This window comes from Dicentrarchus labrax, unplaced genomic scaffold (assembly GCF_905237075.1).
Source record: "Dicentrarchus labrax unplaced genomic scaffold, dlabrax2021, whole genome shotgun sequence".
In the NCBI taxonomy this organism is placed as follows: domain Eukaryota; kingdom Metazoa; phylum Chordata; class Actinopteri; family Moronidae; genus Dicentrarchus; species Dicentrarchus labrax.
In genome coordinates, this window is record NW_026136704.1 from 8019407 (window position 1) to 8038726 (window position 19320).

General features: G+C 40.2%; 1 protein-coding gene across 5 annotated transcripts in view; it reads left to right on the forward strand.

Moving 5' to 3' along the window:
* The window catches only part of clcn2c (chloride channel 2c), a 159475-nt gene that overhangs the window by 326 nt on the left and 139829 nt on the right, over positions 1–19320 (forward strand). The gene's annotated exons all lie outside the window — the stretch shown is intronic.

The following is a 19320-nucleotide window of genomic DNA, read 5'->3' on the forward strand; positions in this document are numbered from 1 at the left end:
TTTGCATGGACAGGGAAGCCAGACTCCATTGACAAGTCCTTCAACTTAACGCTGCCTGGCTGCCTGGCTACACACGTCTGGTACTAGCTAACTTAACATGATAGCAAGCAGTGAGGACGAATTAGGGTCATAAGTTAGACTTTAAATTGAAATAAACGCATGCTGGTGTCATATGTGTGTGCCGAATCAAAGAGTGTGTGTCTGTGAGTCGGGAAGTTTCTACTGGAGTGTGTGTATGTGCCGACAACCAAGGGTCAGATATAAGTTGTCAGATGTTAAACGTAGTTCCACCTCCCTGTACGCTCACGTGAAAGTGACCGAGGTTTGTGTTGTCGGAAGCCGCAGTGTTTGGCTCATGTGTCTCTAAGTCCTCAATTTCCCTTTTGTATACTTGTGAAGAGAGATAAGTAGCCAAGCACTCGTTTCTAAACTGTGTAACACAACACGTTGAATATCTTTAGCCACTAGCTTTTACACCAGTATAAACAGCGAAGGGGCTGTCATAACATCTGGATTTGGCTGTCCGGATACAGGTAGTCTTGTCTCCTGTATGGCGAGATTTGGACCAAACTCCTTTGACAAAATTCCACACGCTTTAAGAAAGCCGTGTATGTTGTCGTCAACCCACATTAGAAAATGACTTTATGCCTGTTTTTTAATTTCATAAATTTGCACATAAGTTCGGCGTAGTAATTATTTTATGAAGCATTTAATTATATATAAAAAAATATCAGCTTTTCCAGCCGGTTTACCTTTTTCATAATCGTCTTGGTCGAACCAGAAGACGCCATGGTGGGCGGTAGCGAGCAGTGTGAAGGTTTTAAAAGTTGAAATTTTATGAAAGAAAGTGCTGCTTGCTGCTTAATAGATGAGCCGAATTCAAAGTAAGCTCTTAATGATTTGTAAAAGGCCTGGGGTCATGTTTTGTAAGATGTGCATATTATCTAAAAGCAAATTAGCTCTCCCTTAACAGATTTCTGAATGTGATTTTGTTTATTAATCAGAACCATGATTTGAGGAAGTGGTCTAATCTGTCTGCCATCATAAATTGAATATGTACTACATGTAAGAGGCCGATGTCATCTTCCCACAAACAGTACAGTGGTCACTGGGGTTACTGTATGTGTCAGGAGCTCAGTATGTGTAGGCTGCATTGATATCAGCCACCACCATCCAACAATGGATCAATTCATTGTTGTTCTGGAGCTTGGGTGCTGAGAAAAGCTGCTGTGTACATGTTCATGCATAATGTGTTGTAAGATGATATGCATCTAACAGTTGTGCAGGTGTCCAGTGCTGTGCTTTCTCAGCTTTATGCAGGGTCCCCAAAGTGCGAACAGTGATTGAATCTGAGCTTAGACTTTACAAGTTACTGTATAACCATTACACAAGCTATTTCCTTTTTAGCTTACATAACCAGCAGGTAGTTGTTGGTATTCAGGTGGTCTTGTTGAAGGTGAATCCGTTAAGTGAACGGTGTGACATTAGACCAGTTTTATACAGCAGGGGGCTCTCAAACATTTGTCACAGTCCCTCAAACAGGCACAGATCAGAGCCCTCAGAGACCCACTGAACAATTTTCTCATTGGGATCTCATTAGGGCTCAAAACTAATAAAAATAATAGAAATATTATTGAAATTGCAATATGGCCAAATGCAATATCAAAATCGCAGAAGCTCCAATTTTTTGATAAAGGTAATATGTGTGACATCACAGCGTTATAATGAGGTACTGTAGTGCTGCAGAGACGCCCTGGCCTACAAATCTTATCTCAGATGAACATGTTATTTTGGTTCAGACCCCACAAGATATATCACACCATCAGGATTTTAATAGTTTCTTCAGTGACAATGAAAATTGTGATGCAAAAATGATTATTCCCACTAACTGTGAATTATATAAATATCGCATAATTTGTCAAAAGCAGCCCTAATCTCCATAAGAGCTGTAAATTAAATTAATATTTAGCAATGAATTGCATAACATGGGAGATAACAGTGGTGAGGGATTAACAAATGATTTCATTCTCATACATTCTCTAATAGGTATAGTGAATTATAATTTAGAGAAATTACACTGTTCATCATTTTGCTTCTCCTAAAGGACCTCCTGAGGGGTCCAGAGCCCACTTAGAGGAGCATGGATTTGCAGTGTGACCCACGGGACAATTAAGGGTGGGGTTTGCACTGAGAGTCCAAGTACTCTGTGTGTGTGTGTGTGTGTGTGTGTGTGTGTGTGTGTGTGTGTGTGTGTGTGTGTGTGTGTGTGTGTGTTTTGTGTCTTATTGAACTTTTCCTGACAAACTTCTGTCAAGCCTAAAGAATCTGCTATTTGGAGAGACTAGTTTTATAGGCCAACTGGCCCCATTCAGTGGCAGCGAGGCTTTAAATTAAGAAGAGCCACAACTGTAACACTTCTTTGGGCCTCTGTTTCCTTTTCTTGAAACAGTTTCTTTGTAAAGAGCCCCCCCCCGACTCCCTCACCCGCCTCCCTGTGTGCTGTTAATCTGTGTGTGTTTGTGTGTGAGAGATTACACAACGTGTGTCCCGCTGATTCAGCGCTGGACGCTCTGTCACCCTGGCGGGGTCTCGTGCTCGGCCCTCCGGCTCTCTGACAGGAACGTGCAAGCAGCTCTCTCTGCAAAAAATCCATCCAGCACCACCTTTCTTGTTAATCTCAGCTCACCCTGCTGTGCTCGGATGATTGTTACATGAACAAAATTGTGAAAGCAATGTAAATAGAATCAAATAAAAATAGCTACAGTGTGAGAATAACCTCTTTTAACATAAATGAGCTCTCTCTGCCCCCCATCTCCTCGTCGTGGGTTGTAGTAACATGGTGTCTTTGTGTGATATTGGCAGTCTTGGTGGTTGTGTGGGTTTGTTGTGGGCAGTGGATGCTCAAAGAGGCCAGTGTAGTTTGGCTGTGAGAGAGGCTGAAAGGCTGGCTACAGAAATGTTGGCAGGGCCACGAGTAAAGAGCACTTGCAAAATGAAACCAGCCTCAACATATTGTCTGTTAGCATCAGACTGATGCATCAGTTCGTATTGGTATAAAGCTGATTTTAGTTTTGTTGAGAACCAGCTTGTGCTCGTTCGCAGGACGCGATGGACACAATGCTGTTTGAGCATTTACGCGCAATTACATAACATGCACATATTTACCTCTATGCTAAAGTATAAAGTTGGATTACAGGCTACACATGTTTTTATGATTTTTTTTCAGTGTCCCATGATCCTCTTAATACTGTTGCAGGGCTTTTTAAAGATTAAAAGAGGAAAGAATTTTTGAGTTAGAAATTTTTGCCATTTAAACAAGACCCAAATATCAGCCAACAGCAGCTACACACAACATACAGTAAACCATAATACAGCAACAACGGTGCAAAAAAATGAATGTGCAAGATGCTAAAAATTTCAAATAAGACCTCGGGTTGGCCTTCAACAGTGTGTGACAGTGAGTTGTGTGTTTCGGCAATAAGCCTGGAGAGGCTTTGCATTGTTTGTAAAGTGTCATTCAGATCCTGAAACACTGTTCACTTTCAGAAGATCCCTACAAATCCCAGTCCCTTGCAGAGCCACTAGTTGCACACTGCTGCTGTATGTAACTGGTGAAGAAAACTTTCCAAAACATAGACAGTCAGTATTATTTTTTTCTGACAAACAAAAAATGGCGGACATAAGTTTTAGGTTGGCATAAACTTTGTGTGGACACAGGTGTTTTCATAAAAACACGGTGTCCTCATATCATTAAACAATAAATGGAGAGCCTTGTGATCAAAGGTATAGTTTTATTAGGTGTTGTACAATTGCTTCAATTGTGACCCAGTCACAAGGGTGAATGAGAGGCTAATATGTATGACATTTTATGTAGCTTGGCAGTTTTCCTAAGCAATGAAAAGCAATATTGTAAGTCAGTATCGCTCCAAAAATCATGTACAAGCGAGGAAACTTTTTGAACAGAGAACAACACTCGATTGTTGTTTTCTGCAGCTATAAACTGTCTTATAGTGTTTTTGCTTTGTCCCAGTTCAAATCTGAATCTTCACATTATATCATATCTCATAAAACTAATATTTTCCAAAGATCTAGTTTGTAATCTTCTGCTTGCTGTTCATATGTTTGACAAATGCAAACTACTACCACCTTGGATAGTACTGTATTTCTGTGCATTTATCCAGTACAAATTGCTGAAATGCTCTGGGGTGAAAGATTTGTTCCCCAGTCGATTTTAGTCAACCTCTTAACATGGTTATGGTGGTTATCACGGTCTGGTCGGGTGTCTACATCGCAGGTGTCTCCATTGCAAATGAGTAAGCAGGTACCAGACACCTACAGCAATTTTACTTATAACTTGGGTTGAACAGTGTTTTTAGTTCAAACCTCTACTACAAATTATGACGGCAGATTTTTAATAATTAACAGGATAATCATAATGACCCCAAACATGGGATCTAAATGATATGCAAAGCTCTTAAAGGGGCACTCCACCAATCGAGATCATAGGGGATACCACTCAGCCTGTAACAGCTGTATGATGTCTCCTCATGTGGCTCTGGAAGGAGCTTTCCAAAGTCTGAAAGATAACCCTGATGACATTATAAGGGTTATCTTTGATTGGGCCAGGAGACGACAAACAGACGATAACAGAAAGCCTGTGTTACAAACTGGTGGCAGGAGTTCAAAAGGCATAGGCATTCTCTAGGAAGGATTCTATCATGTTGCGTTAGGAGAACTGTAGGATCCAATCTCTTTTGGAGCATGGCTGCAAGTGACATTTCATTGTTGATTAATCAAGACTAAGAAAACCATCAGATATACATTTGATGATTTGGATCCAGTGAATTTGTAATATTTGCTTTTTAATCTGTCTGTCGATTGACAAATGATCCGCTCCATCCATACAGGATTAAAAGACTCTGCTGAATTGATTTTTGAACATTCTTCCCTTAATATGAATTTGTGAGTCACCAACTTGAAAGTGCAATACTTAATCATCGGTGTTTAGCTGACAGCAATAATACACTTCTGGCTGGAACACATACAGCCACAGTGTAGCCTGTAAGCAGCCACTATTACAGTTGTATTACACGCAAAAAAAAAAAAAATGTTGCATACAAAACCACATAGCCTGAAGCAAAAAGTTTAAGAAGATTTCACACAGTTGATCATTTGGTGGACAATATTGACCATAATGCCTAACCCTGAGTTGACACTGCAGCACAGGATGGTCTGTTTTCCTGATTGATGTGGAATCACAGCACTTCAACATGAGACTGAGCCAATCATCTCTGAGATTACACGTCATTTTGCAAAGTGGTGGTTCTGGATGTACTGTGTGTGTGGGAGCCTGGGGCATTGTTCTGCTCGTGTCATTACACCCCAAATGCCCCCCCCTTTCCCAGGGGTCTTGATTCGTTACGTTTTATGTTCCTCCTCTTCATCCCATCCCCGGTGGACAGACAGTGGATTGTCACACACCAGCCCTTCATGTCTCGCTGGCTTGCTTTGATGGCTTGTTATTGTTAATACCTGGCTGTATAAATGTGCTGGGTAATGGGATGTGTGTGTGTGTTAGGTGACGTCTGTCTGGAGGCTCATGACCAGCTACCCCAGAGCTTGTGACAATGTATCAACATTGCCTTGCATGTTTTATGTGTTTAGTGTGGAGAGGATGTTCAGCGGCTCAGATAAGAGTTATAAGGTGAGAGATAAGGTGACCAGCAAACACTGAGTCAAAGGATAACCACTGACTTTAATGTGTTTATAGTTGTATCTTTTTTTGACACTTAGAAGCTGTAAAATCATTTATTTCCACGTTTTACATGCCTCAGAAGCTGTATCACAACTGTTTACATGACATAACTGTTCACTGTGGCTTGTCGCAGTTGGCACAGGCTAATACATGAGAAAGAAAGTTATGTTCCAGGCATATTTTTGTGTGCGCAGGACTTCTTGTTTATGATAGAGAATGTGTTCATATTCTAATAATGACTGTAGACTTTTTGAGGGAAGTGAAAGTGTCGGGAAGAGAAGCAAGGAAATTTAATCGTGTGTGTGTGTGTGTGTGTGTGTGTGTGTGTGTGTGTGTATGTGTTGCAGCCATCTGTCTTGCTGTGACACGGGGTAATTTGTAACCCTGTGTTATTTGCCGTGCTGTGGTAATTAGGCTTTATGTAGCCGAGGCCGTGTCCGTTTGATGTCTGTTCGCTTGTACCCGTAGTGGAAATTTCCCTTTACTTGTCCTCTCCACTCCTTTATTTCACTATCACTCCATCACGCCTTGTGGGTAAAGTCTTTTTTTTGCAAGACAGGTCAACAACTCCTTGACCCCTGCTTTTGGTGTGTGTGTGTGTGGAGAAAAGGGCGCTTGCATAACATTTGTTCTGAGCTAAGTTGTGAATAGGCCGGCTTTTGTTGCAGATAAGCATCAAAAGCTTCTAACGGTTTTTCTCTCTCCATTACAAAAGATTAACCTTTGCTTTTGTTTTTTCTTTGACAAAATGACCTCATCACCTCTATTTACTTTCTTGACAAACAGCAATGATGGATTTCCTCAGTCAGGACTCGTGCGGAGGAATCTAAACACAAACATTTGCACAAAAGCAAAAGAATAGACTGCAAATATGGAGCTGTTTGTAATAACTTTGAATTTGACAAACACTCCACAACACAGAAGAAATGTCAGCTCTGTCTGTAGGTAAAGCCAAAGGTGGAATGTGTTTGTTCTACGATGCATTGATCACACAGGCTGGCATCGGGTTGATGATTAACTGCTGAGAGATGGAGAGAAGGAACGAGAGAATAAGCTCGCTGGGTCAATAGATTAACAGATGAGCTTGTTTCAAGTGTTGAGGCGTGTCTCTTGATTAGTACCGAACAATTATTTCTCCCCCCCGTTGTGTCTTTAACTAATATGGTATGGATTGGAGAACAGATGGAAAACCGAGATCTAAGAAGTAGATAGTAATAGTAGTAGTAGTAATTGGTTCAGTGATAACCCTCAATAGCGCTGATTAATAGATTAGTACTCAGTTGTGCGAAGTCAATACAGGGCTGAGGAGAAAATGAGATAAAAATTAAAAACACAAAGCACATTGAATCCTGTTCTGTCAAGTCAAATCCAAATCCAAAGGACTGAGAGAACTGGGGACGTTTGGTGATGATGTAAAAAATCAACTCTACTGCCACTTACTGTAGCAGCGTATTCTGAGAATATGAGAACAGATTATTATCCTTTTGATTAATTGAATTGTTTTGTCTATAAAATGTAAAATAACAAAATGTTTCCGGAACCTAGGTGAAGTCATCTATGTCTTTTTTTTTTTTTTGTACAACCAGCAGTCCAAACCCCAGAGATACTCCGTTTACAATGGTATAAAACAGAGACAAGCATTGCATCCTCACTTTGGAGAAAGATGACTTTGTCTATTAGTTTCTAATTTGTTTTTATTTAATCACAATATATTGCCTAGCTTACAGTATTGCAGCATATATCAATATATTGAATCATAACTTCTTGTCAATACACAGCCCTATAAACAAGATGATGGAGTAATTCACCTTGCAGATGTGGACATCTGTCTAAAGTTACTATAATATGATACAGTGCTATAGTTCAGAGAAACGGTCCTCTGTTAACTCTTTCCATTACAGACTGGAAGTTCTCCTTTATTTAAGATGCACACACAAGAAGAACTCCTCAATAAATTATTGATTTCCCCACTCTATACATAATCTCATAGATTCTTGTTGACATATGATGAAACACAACACTGTACATGATTGCAGTGTGTTCCTCTGCAGTGGCAGTAAACACAACACATGGGCTCACTGATGACTGTGCCGTATCCAGAGCTGAAGAGAATATTTGGTGCTAACAGTAACGTTAACTGCTATAAACAGCAGGGCTTTGGCCGTGTATTGACACTCTCCCACAGACACACAGAGTCCTTTTTACTGTGATGTAAAGATTAAATTAACAGAAAAATGCATTTCACAGCTGCAAATATTTGCCAGCATATTTGCATGAGTCCTCTGTCAAACTTTTAACTGTCAGCCACAATCTGAAGACACCCACACAGTAGAAGCCTCTGAGGCTCTGTCATAAAATAGTTAATAACAAAGACATTTTTTAAGAAATCCAATTTTCACTTTCACTACACTACTTTGCATCAATGTTAACCATACAAATTTAAACGTATTACCTTGACAGTTCTTGTTTTAAACAAGGGACAAATAATGAATGTACAAATCCAATAGAATGATTTAATGCTGTTCATTTGCTAACAATACTTAACAGGGTAAACCATGCATTATTGTAAAGGTAAATTTATTATTCCCTCCTTTTCTCAAAGAGATGAAAGTAAGAAAATAGAAAAAGGAAATAAACCTATTACAGTGAAATCTTATTTTCATAAGCCTTGAGCAGTAACATCAGCATGTGTGTCCAGGGATAGAGTTTACTGTTGCCGCCCACATCAACATTTCACTTTTGACTTTGTGTTTTCCCATCCACATTTTTCCTTGAAAAGCAAAAGGTCTGAGGTGCAACAGCATTTCCATTTATATAAGATACTCTGTGGACATTCCTTTACTTTTTATTTCACACATTATCAACGCACAAATGTGCAGAGGCTGCGGTACAATAAAGAATCCCTTCCTACTTTTTGCGATGGATATGAAGAGATTTAGAGGAACCGAGAGAAAAGAAGGTGATACAAGTTGAGCATGTCTGTCCCTGAAGTGGCTATCACTACACAGTCACCACTTATCTGACTGAAGCTGAACCCTGCCCCTCTATCCGTCACTTTTCAGAATTTTCAGCCGTCTGTCCGGCCCATTCTTGTGAACGTGATGTGTTTTTGGCCGTTATTCACCATAGCTCAGGAACAGAAGGGGAGATTGTGACGATATCTCACAGTTGGTCGGACACTGAATTGGTGATACTTTTGACTCAAAGGTCACTGTGGCCGTAGTTTAAGAATGAATATGGTGATTCCCGATTTCACACACATGCTGACTGGGACCACACTATATACAAGACTACAAGAATCCATCTTTACATAGTAATCAAGTACATGTGTAACATATATTCACTGGAATCACACATATGTATCATCAGTATGGTCATAACTTCTATTTTCCCCAAAAAATACACTTTGCATTTTTATTCAATTCCTTCCATGTCTTCACCACATATATTATAGGAGTCTGGACAGATGTGGATGTAAACTGCAACTTGATTGGTTGGCAGAGGCGGTAATTCTAGTTTCTACCATTATTATGGAAGGCACTTTCATCATTTGCAACCTTTGCTACATTATATTAATTGGGTAGGAATGCATTTTTTTTTTTAAAACCATGCAATGTCCCCTCCACACCTCCGCCCTTGACCGAATTGCTGAAATCTCTCTGTCAGCTGTCACGCTGCCTGCGTCTCTGCTCGCCTTCAAGCAATCGTTTTTAAATAAAAGAGCGTAGCAGCCACTCGTCTCCTGTGACTGTCTGTGTGAGCTCACTGTTTCTCTTTCTGTATGAGCTCAGCTGCTTCAAATAAGTGGACAGTCTGGACAAACACAGCCAAGTCACCTTGAGGTGGCTGTGTGCCATGATAAAGCTACAAAGTCAGAGTTGACACATCAGCGGATGTTCAGTTCACTATCAGCTGTGTGTGTGTGTGTGTGTCTGTCTGCTCTGAGATTTTCTATGTTTAGAACTGCTTTTACCTGAAACACTTTTTTGATAAAGGCGATCTTGTTGATGTATCAACTGTGTACTCAATTAGTCACATTGACCTCGGCTGTTGAAAAGGTTCCACTGTGCAGCCATCTTCTTTGTGAATGCCCTTCACCTTGTCTGAATGACGTGTCTGCACTACGCTGGTGATGCTTAAAGAGCTCCTGGAGTGTCTCTGCCTAATTGTTTACCAGGCTATGTGTGTCTTTCTCAGCCTCTTAATAAAGAGAAAGCTCACTAATCAAAAAAAGTGAGACAAAGAGAGAGGGCCCGTGGCTGCAAAACTAAAGAGTCAATGAACTATACTTTATTTTATGTCCTAGTGTATCATGACATTGTATTTTCTTTGTATGACTGTAAATGGAAAGTCTTTGGGTTTTGAACTGTTGGTCAGACAAGACAAGCAATTTGAAGACATCATCTTCTTGAAAATTGTCACAATTTTCCTTTTTATAGACCACGGCATTATTAATTAGTAGGGGTGGGTGAAATGGTTTATAATCAAACCAATGCAGGATTTTTGTAGCTGATACTAATATCCGTATGTTAGGGATCAAACAATCAGTATTTACTGAACATTTGAACATAAATGCATAACCTAAAGCCACAATAAGGAACATATTTTTAAAAAATCATTTTTTGTTGATCTTTGGCGACCCCTGTGGACAAAACTGGTAGTGTTTCTATTGCCTCATTTCATTGATTACAATGGGAATCCAACAGAATCCAACCCGGTGGCAGGCTTTAAGATTAACTACATAGAAGTAGCCAATCTTCTCGCTGATAGTCTTGTTTATGTAGGTCATATTAAGACTGTTTCAAAGCCAGTTAAAAAGTAAAGTAAAAACCCTGTTCTACCTGAAATGTAGTTTTGCATGTCTGTACAGCAACTTAATCTTGTTATCTGCCAACATATACAGCAATATACTGTATCTACAATAAGCAACATCAGCCATGTATCGGCCAGGTTGATTCGTTGGTCTAGCTCTAATATGGATAGTGTATACATATGATACATTTTCTGGAAATCCAATTTAGAAATTGTCCATTTTTGGTTAATCCAGAATTAAATACCAGAAAAGCCAAGGTCGTTATCAGTCCAAACATATCAGCAACAGCCCTTCAAATAACCTTATTTTTATAACCTTACTTAACATCCTGTAGGCTACTCAGTGCCTCATTTAGTGTCCGTTGTGGGTGGCTGCAGAAATAAACTGGCTGAGTGTTGCTCGTGCAGATGTTTGTCACAACAAAAAGGGGATATGGTGTGACACTGATCCCTTCCTCTTCGGACCAGTTCCGACCAAGTTCAGCCGTCTGTATCCTCGTCATGTTGTGGTTTGACAGGATGATCTCCGGTGTGGTCGGTCCTTATCTGCTGTCACTACTGATCTTCCACATTGTGGCTGACTGCCTCAGTGTTTATGCATCCATACTGTGTCATCAGCACATTTTCCACTGTTGAATATCCACGATGATTAGTTACCAGCGGCCCTCTGTTCCAACATGAGTGTCAGGGGGACTACATTATGACACAAATATTCTCCCGTAGCTGCACTTTAATGCAGTCGTCGTGAAAAATATCAAGCTATGCTGATGACACACCTGTGTTATTACAGAGCTCCTAAAACCATAGAATCCTATGATAAACTCTGATTCACAGGGTTTCCAGACATCTGACAGGTGGCCCACCCTTAGCATGAAAATAGTCAAAAGAAGATCTAATGAATTCCAATTCCTTCTTGTATGATAATTTATGTTATTAATCATCCAGGTCATAATCTTTTGCATTAGTCAAAACAGATAACAAGGTTTAGAAATGATAGAATCATATGGATGGACCTAGGGTGAATCAAAGACAGTACACACCTTTATTTTACCAGGGCTCATCACTATACGTAGTTAGATAACTGGACCACAATGTACTTAAGTAGGTATTGGGATACTAAGAATTAGTTAATTATCTTTATTAAAAATATATCATTGCACTCAAAAGTGGTATTCCATTTATTGATGGGTGTTTTATAGCTGTCCGCCTGTGGTAAACATGACACATTTTAGGAAAGTAATGCCTAACAAATAGCTAAATAGCAAACTGTTAGCTGGTGAGCTACTCGTGAGCCACTAACTAAAAATTGAACCATATTGGTAATGCTAATACCAAGAAGACAGTGATTTTGGATGAGCATACACAACTTTCCTAGACAACGGCCTGTAGTTTTGTAGTTTGGCTAACCCAAGGAATTACCTTTAGTTGGCTACAGCTAACAAGAAATTCTAGCCACTCTTCAGGCTGTACCTTTAGCTAAATGCTAACATTAGCATGCTAACCTGTTCACAATGATGATGCTAAAATGCCGATGTTAGTTTATCTTGTTAGCATGCCTACATTTGCTAACTAGAACTAAACACAAAGTATAGCTGAGGCTGATGGGAATGCTATTGGGTATTCAAAATCAATAGATTCTTCCTCTGGGGACCATGAATGTCGGTACTTAATTTCATGGCAATCCATCCATCTGGACCAACGTGGTGGACAGGCCAGCATTGCCATTACGCTAGCAGGCTGGCTGACTGAAAACAAGAAGCCGAATGTATCCTGCTTGTGGTTTATTAAAGTGGGGCAATAAGGGTGCAGGAAAGTCACAGAAACAATAACTTTTTTTGCTGTAAGGTGGTTCCTGTTGCCATTTTTCAATATGGCTGAAACCAAACACAGCTTCTTTGTATCACTAGTCTTTAGTAAGATAAATCTTTCCCCAGGTATGCATCTAATGAGCCTTTTAATGTGCTTGTAATTGTCCTACATCACAGTGGACTTAGCAATACAATGAAGTATTACCAACAATAAACATTTGCCCAGAAATGTTCTTCAACTTCTAGATAAGCGATTCATTATTGGTGTTGTAAACGGGTTTCAAACATTGGGAAATCACTGCAGTGTAAAAGATTCATCTCCAGCTTTGTCCTCAGTTAACCCAGAATTACAGTAGCTCTCCCCCTTGCCTGCCTGCCTTCTAATTGCTGTTAGTTTACTGTTGATGGAGCGTAATTAAACAGACGCTCGGCAGTGTTTAGCCGCTGATAGAGTTGATCAGCGCTGCTCCTGGCAGCCGAGGCACAGCGGTCCCCACGCTGACAGATTGGAAGGCAAGATGGAAGGTGCTTTGATGCACCAAACACTGGTTATCAGCAGGCATATCAGCACTCTGCCACTATACAAGCCTGCACACACGCGTCCTTGTACACCGCTCGCGCACACATTTTTCACTAATAGGCACTTGGCCTTTTGCTTACATGCAGCTCTTGAGTGAGCGTGCACTGGCAGGTGTGAGATACACTCATGACACATTCACCGCACCGACCCTTGCACACAGAGCAGAACCCACCTGTTTCTTTCTACCCTCTCTGAGCTCTGCCATAGTGACTCATGCTGCTCGTCATGTGGCTGCAATAAGAGAGGCGATCTTGTCAATGTGCTAATGAAGCCTGGCCCCGTGCAACCAATCAGAGCATGGCGGATTAGTTACAAAAATTCTCTCCACCGCCTTACTCCATTTCCATCTCTGTCCCACTGTTTTTCTGGATTTTATGTGAAGTTTTATTAGAGGTGTTGAAATTAATCAAATAATCGATGCATCACGATGCAGACATGGACGATGCTGCATCGATGCAGTGGCTGACCATAATCGATTATAACGCAGTGATGTCGCTCGTAAATTTTCCGGCCGCGGCATATACATTCAAATGAAAAATAACATTCTCAGTAGCCTAACCCGTTTCATCTAGACCAGTACTTCTCAAATAGTGGGGTGCGACAGGCAGGGGGGACTGACGGGGGAGGAGAGATGGAGAAGTTTCTGACAGGAGTAAAAAGAAAAACGGAGGAGGCGTCAGAGGCAAGAACAGCAAGTGACGGTAACCGGCAGAAACCTAATAAGAGCAGGAAATACAATGAAGCCTACATAGCCTTTGGGTTTACCATGAATACGGTCGGAAATGAAGAAAGACCTGTGTGTGTTTTATGTTTTAAAAACTCAGTGGCAAACTCAGTGGCAGTGGACAGCATGAAACCAAACTAATTAAGACGGCACTTGGAGACCTTACACCCCAGTTATGTCAGTAAGCCACTGGACTTTTTTCATCGGATACTCGATGAGTATCACCAACAGGCCGGTCATTTAGTGAGTCAGTTGTCATCAGTAAATAAAAACGCACCGTTAGCCTCGTACAAACACCGCCACATCGCAAGGTGCAAAAAACCATCACACAATAGCAGAGGAGCTAATGCTCCCGGCAGCATTGGACATGGTCACAATCATAGGTGAGGAAAGTGCTGAGACACTGAATACTGTCCCTCTTTCCAATGACACGATCAGGAGACGTGTGTGTGTGTGTGTGTGTGTGTGTGTGTGTGTGTGTGTGTGCTGTTGCTGTGTTCAGACTGTTAAATAAAAAGATTGTTATCTTACTACTGTATTTTTGCATGAAAACAACCATATGAAGTAATATAGAAAACTGTATTATATTAAACTATACAGTATCTTAATGCATTCCGTCAAGTCAAATATCCTATATGGCTTTAATAGAAAAATGTATTTGAAGCATTGTGATGCATCGAAGAATCGAATTGCTGACATGATAATCGTAATCGAATCGGGAGATCAGTGACAATTCACACCTCTAAGTTTTATGGTGTTTTGCTAATTTCAAGTCTGCAGTTTGCCGTGTGTGTGTGTGTGTGTGTGTGTGTGTGTGTGTGTGTGTGTGTTCTCTTTCTGAACTCCGCTTGTTGGTCTCAGTCTTTTTCCCCAGACTCTCCCCCCAGCTGACCTGCTACCAGGCTTCACGATCTTGACTCGTGCTATCCAGCCTGGTCCAGACAAGTTCACCTTCGCTATCTACCCCTGGATTATTTGGCACAAAGTGCAACTTGGCTAGACTCGCTGATAAAATGATGCTGATTTGGGGTTTCTCTTACAAGATCACTGTGTGCCTCTAGTCATAATTGGGCACCTTGTTGAAGATGTAAACAATGGATGCTGCAATGTTTTAGGTGTTTGCAAGGACCTGTTATGTGCAATTTAGATTTTGATATCACAGCAAACATTAAGGTTCTCAACAATGAAGCCTTGTTGCTCAAAACATCCACCTGTGACAGCACACACCTGTTATGGCACACACCTGTCACTCGAAGAGGCCATGCCCTTGATTATGCATAACTTTAAGTTAGAATTGTCATGAAAGGGGAAATTGGCTATAGAGACCAAAACAGTCTTTATACCAGGCTGTAAACAAAGTTATTTCTACTGTAAAGTTTGGGCATTTTAATATGGAGCTGTATGGAGATCAACCACTTCGGTAGCCAGCCTCAAGCGGCGGTTTTTGTTACTTTAATGTTGTGCCATTTGCCAGCCACAGAGGTTACTTCTTGTTTCACACCTGTATTTGGTTTAATTTGGTCTGGACCAAGGACAAAAAGTCATATTGTTGCATTTTAGTTCTAATCTGGTTCATGTTCAAACTGGATTTTTACAAATGTACCAACACTTGTTTAACATGAAGTTACACAGAACGACTCTGATTAGAAACTGTAGCAACTGTCTTCCTGAATCATCAGGAAATCAAATCAAACTCCAGCGACTGACAGCAGCTTAGTCAGCACTTCTCTGAAAAAGTGGTTATAGGACGTGTCATAAGTGGTGACAAACGGACAAAACAGAAGAATTTTGTCTGTTGTTTAGTCTGGATTTGATTGACAGATATTTTCCGGCTTGCAGTCATAACTATGTCAATCACATAATACACACATTTTTGAACTTTCCAAGGAAATCCGATATTTGTCACAAATAAACGTCAATAAATCTGTTAAACATAATAGAAAAAGACACTTTTCCTGCGAATCATCAAATTGTTTTTGTATTAACAGAAACAGAAAACCTTTGTTACAGATTAACAGCAGTATGCAGTGCAGCTGTACACAATGATTTTTATATTGCAAATGTATGATGTCAGCATTTTTAGTTTGAGCTCAATATATCAGAGGATTTATGTCTCGTTTGATGCCCACATGTTGATACAAAATCTATAAAGATTGTGTAGTTTATAGTATCCAAAAATCCATCAGATTCCACAGAACACAATGTGCAGCAGCTTCTGTTAGCTTTAGATTAAAAGTAGGTCAAAGTGAGATGCAAATATTAGAACAATGTGGCAGATAAACATCTTGTGATGTTGGTATTTTATTAACTGTTTTTATCAACCTTTTTGGAACAGCACATCCACTGATTGCTGTTCACACCTGATCAACCCTGTTCAGCAAAGCCTTTCAGACTGGCAATGCTTAAACATGAAGTAGCATCAGTGCAACAGATCCTTATACTGAGTCCAGATACACTTATGAAGTCAAGTGGAGAGGGATCTTGGAATGGAAGAGATGTTTTTATTTGATAGACGTAAATATAGGAAATCTGTAATTGTAATCCACTTCACTGATTTAGATGAGGGACATTTGATACAAACTGTGTTAAACGTCACACTGTTTTACAATTCAACACTACGACTCAACTCCACGATATCCTCGTGTGTGTGTGTGCCATGACAATGTACTGACCAATCCCATCGCTGTTCTCTTCAATTTCCTTCTCCAGCGCTGTGCAGTAACTCCAGCAACCAGAGTCTGAGGTTTCAGGAGAGCTTTAGTATTTGCAAGTGTGTGTGTCTGTGTGTGTGTGTGTGTGTGTGTGTGTGTGTGTGTGTGACACTCTACTGTAAGTGTGTGTGTTGAATGGATAGATGGTGTAATGTGATGTGACAGCGGGGAGGAAAAGGAGAGATTAAGTTCAAGAGTTGGCCTGCTCACTTTAACGGCTCAGCTATTAAAAGGCCTCTTCTTACACACATCAATGAACAATTTAAAGAAACAACACACGTCCTCTGTCTCTTTATTCACTGAAAAAGCGCTGTCTTGTGTCCAAACATACAGTGCTATCTGTGTTTGTTATGGACTGATGCTAGCAGATGGTGGTGGTGCAACACTTGTATGTTGTGTGTAGCCCATTTCAAACGAATGTTTAGATATAACGGCACTAACACAACTTGTGAAATGGATTTTAAGAAAGACATTCTACTTCATTTCTTCATTTTTCTGCCATGTATAAAAAGGAAAGCTCCCACTGTGATGCTCCTGTTTAACTTAGCATCACATTACAATGGGGCATAACTCTGCTGTGGTCTTTAACTTGTATCTTTTTGTGCTTTGCCACTCGCTCCAGCACCCACTTACACTGTTTCTGGATGTGGGCGCGACTCCTTTACTCTGTACTTTTCGTCCAATGTAATTTTCCCTCTTTCCCCCCCCCCTCCCACCTCTCCTATAACGTTTGTGTGTTTGCCTCCTCGCTGCTGTTGTTTTGTGTTTCTGCAAACAGATTCCGCAACATTCTTTCCCCCCTGGGAGAATGACTGCGTGCCTTTGAACGCCCCTCTGCACTCTCACCACAACATACGATTAGTCTTCCTACACACACAAAACATGGAAGGGTACGGACACACTCAGTGCACCCAAAGGCATGCGGACACACACATGCAGAAAGAGTGCAGCGTACAGAATCAAAGACGCACATTAAACACACACTCCTACACTTTGTTTGAAGGTCTGCCCATTGGGACCCAGTTGCAGTGCGAGTGTGTGACTGGATTGTTAACTGGTTTGTTCTGGAGTTGATCCACCTTTTGCCCATCAATCTCCTCCTCCTTCCCTTTCTCTTTTTTCTCTTTCCTCGCCCACTTGTTCCTTTTCTTTTTTCATTAATAACCTTTCTTTGCGTACAGGTTTTCACTCATGTCAGCCACTCCAACCCGCCACCAAACTGTGAACCCCGTCTCCCCTTCTTTTAGTTCTTAGCACATTATTGTGATCAGGTATCTGCTTTTGCTTGCATCTCCCACAAGATAGCAGTGCAATTTTTGGCAAACTATTCATCAGATTTTTGAAATGACTATACGGGCCCTGGACATATGAAAGTTTAAGCTTTATATGGTGACATGTAATCATGGCACTAAATCCTACACACAGGACCTTCAGGTTTGACCAATAAAGCAATAAATATACTGTGGCTGCAGCTAACAATTACTTTCATGTTTGAAAAATGTATTGATTATTTTTGAATAATGGTGGCAACTTATTATAATTATTTTTATTTATTTTTTTTGTCCGAAACCTAAAACACTGAAATCAAAAACCAAAACATAATAAATTGTCACTGTTAAAAAAACAGAGGCGAACAAGCATAACATTTTCTTGATCTTGATAAATGACTACGATAAAAAGACAAAATGGCCATTATGATTTAATTTGGTAGTCTAACATTGTGTTCAGGTTATTTTGTAGAAACAATGTAGAAACAGTTACAGATCACATTATTAATGTTAATCAAATAAATATGCCAAATATCATTCTTTGTATAAGTTGACTTACAACAACCTATCTAGTTGCACCAATCATTTCCAAAACCGTCACTATTTTGGTTGACATTTCATGAATGTAGCAATTTCTCTGCCTCTAGCACAGGAAGATGATGTCCCTAATCTTAATCCCATTTATGAAGCTCTGATGCAGCAAAACTGACCTCTTTAAATCTCTGAGAAACATCTGAGCTGTTGGCATGAGTTCAGAGGTTGGACACCCGGCTATAAATAATGCGTAAGTAAAATTGTTTGTGAATAACTTTGAGCATTTCTTCAGTAGAATACATAGTCCATGATCATGAGGTTGAGAGTTAACGTGGCTATAATAGATTTTGTTGGGTTCATGTGAAAACTATGTGAAAGTGGTCACTCCTACTGATGAACCCAGAGAGAATGATCATCTGTATCTGCAGCTCCCCTCGGCTTTATGGAGCTTTGTAGCCAGTTTCAGATCGTTGTTTAGCTCTGCGACTGAAACTTCACTGTTCTGGTTCATTTTCACAACTCACAGCATTGTTTTGGAAAACAGTGTGGAGGCACAATATATATAAATAATGAGCCCGATATTTTCCTCAGGAGTTGGTAGAGACCAAAAACAAAGCTGTAACCGCTGGATGTGTAAATAAACAACAGTTTCATAACAAGTTTAACTTAAAAGGTGATAATATGTCAATCTTGTGTTCACAACTGGTTTCTGCTGCCCCCAAGTGGCCAAAAAATAACTTCTTGCAGATTCTTGTTGTTGCTATATAGGCTGCTTCCGATATGGATTTCTGAAGGTCCGTGTTGATAATATAATAAACCAGCCGCTGATATCTTTCTTTTGCAATTTTGAGTCGACCTTCACCAAATCACACATTTTCAGTCAGAGTTGAATTTTGTCACAAAAGACAGGCCAGTGAAATGGCTGCAGTTTTCTATTACTATTATTTGTCTTTGTTTTAGGGCGCTCTGATCAGCCTGTGTGAACAGGTTATATAGGGGGAGGAAATATTCGCTAAGCTGCTAATTACAGGTAGCAAATACACAGATGTTGATTTCTAACAAGATCAAATCCTCTTTTTCTTTATGGCTCAATCTTGTAAATAACCCGTGTAGCCCGACTGAGGGAAA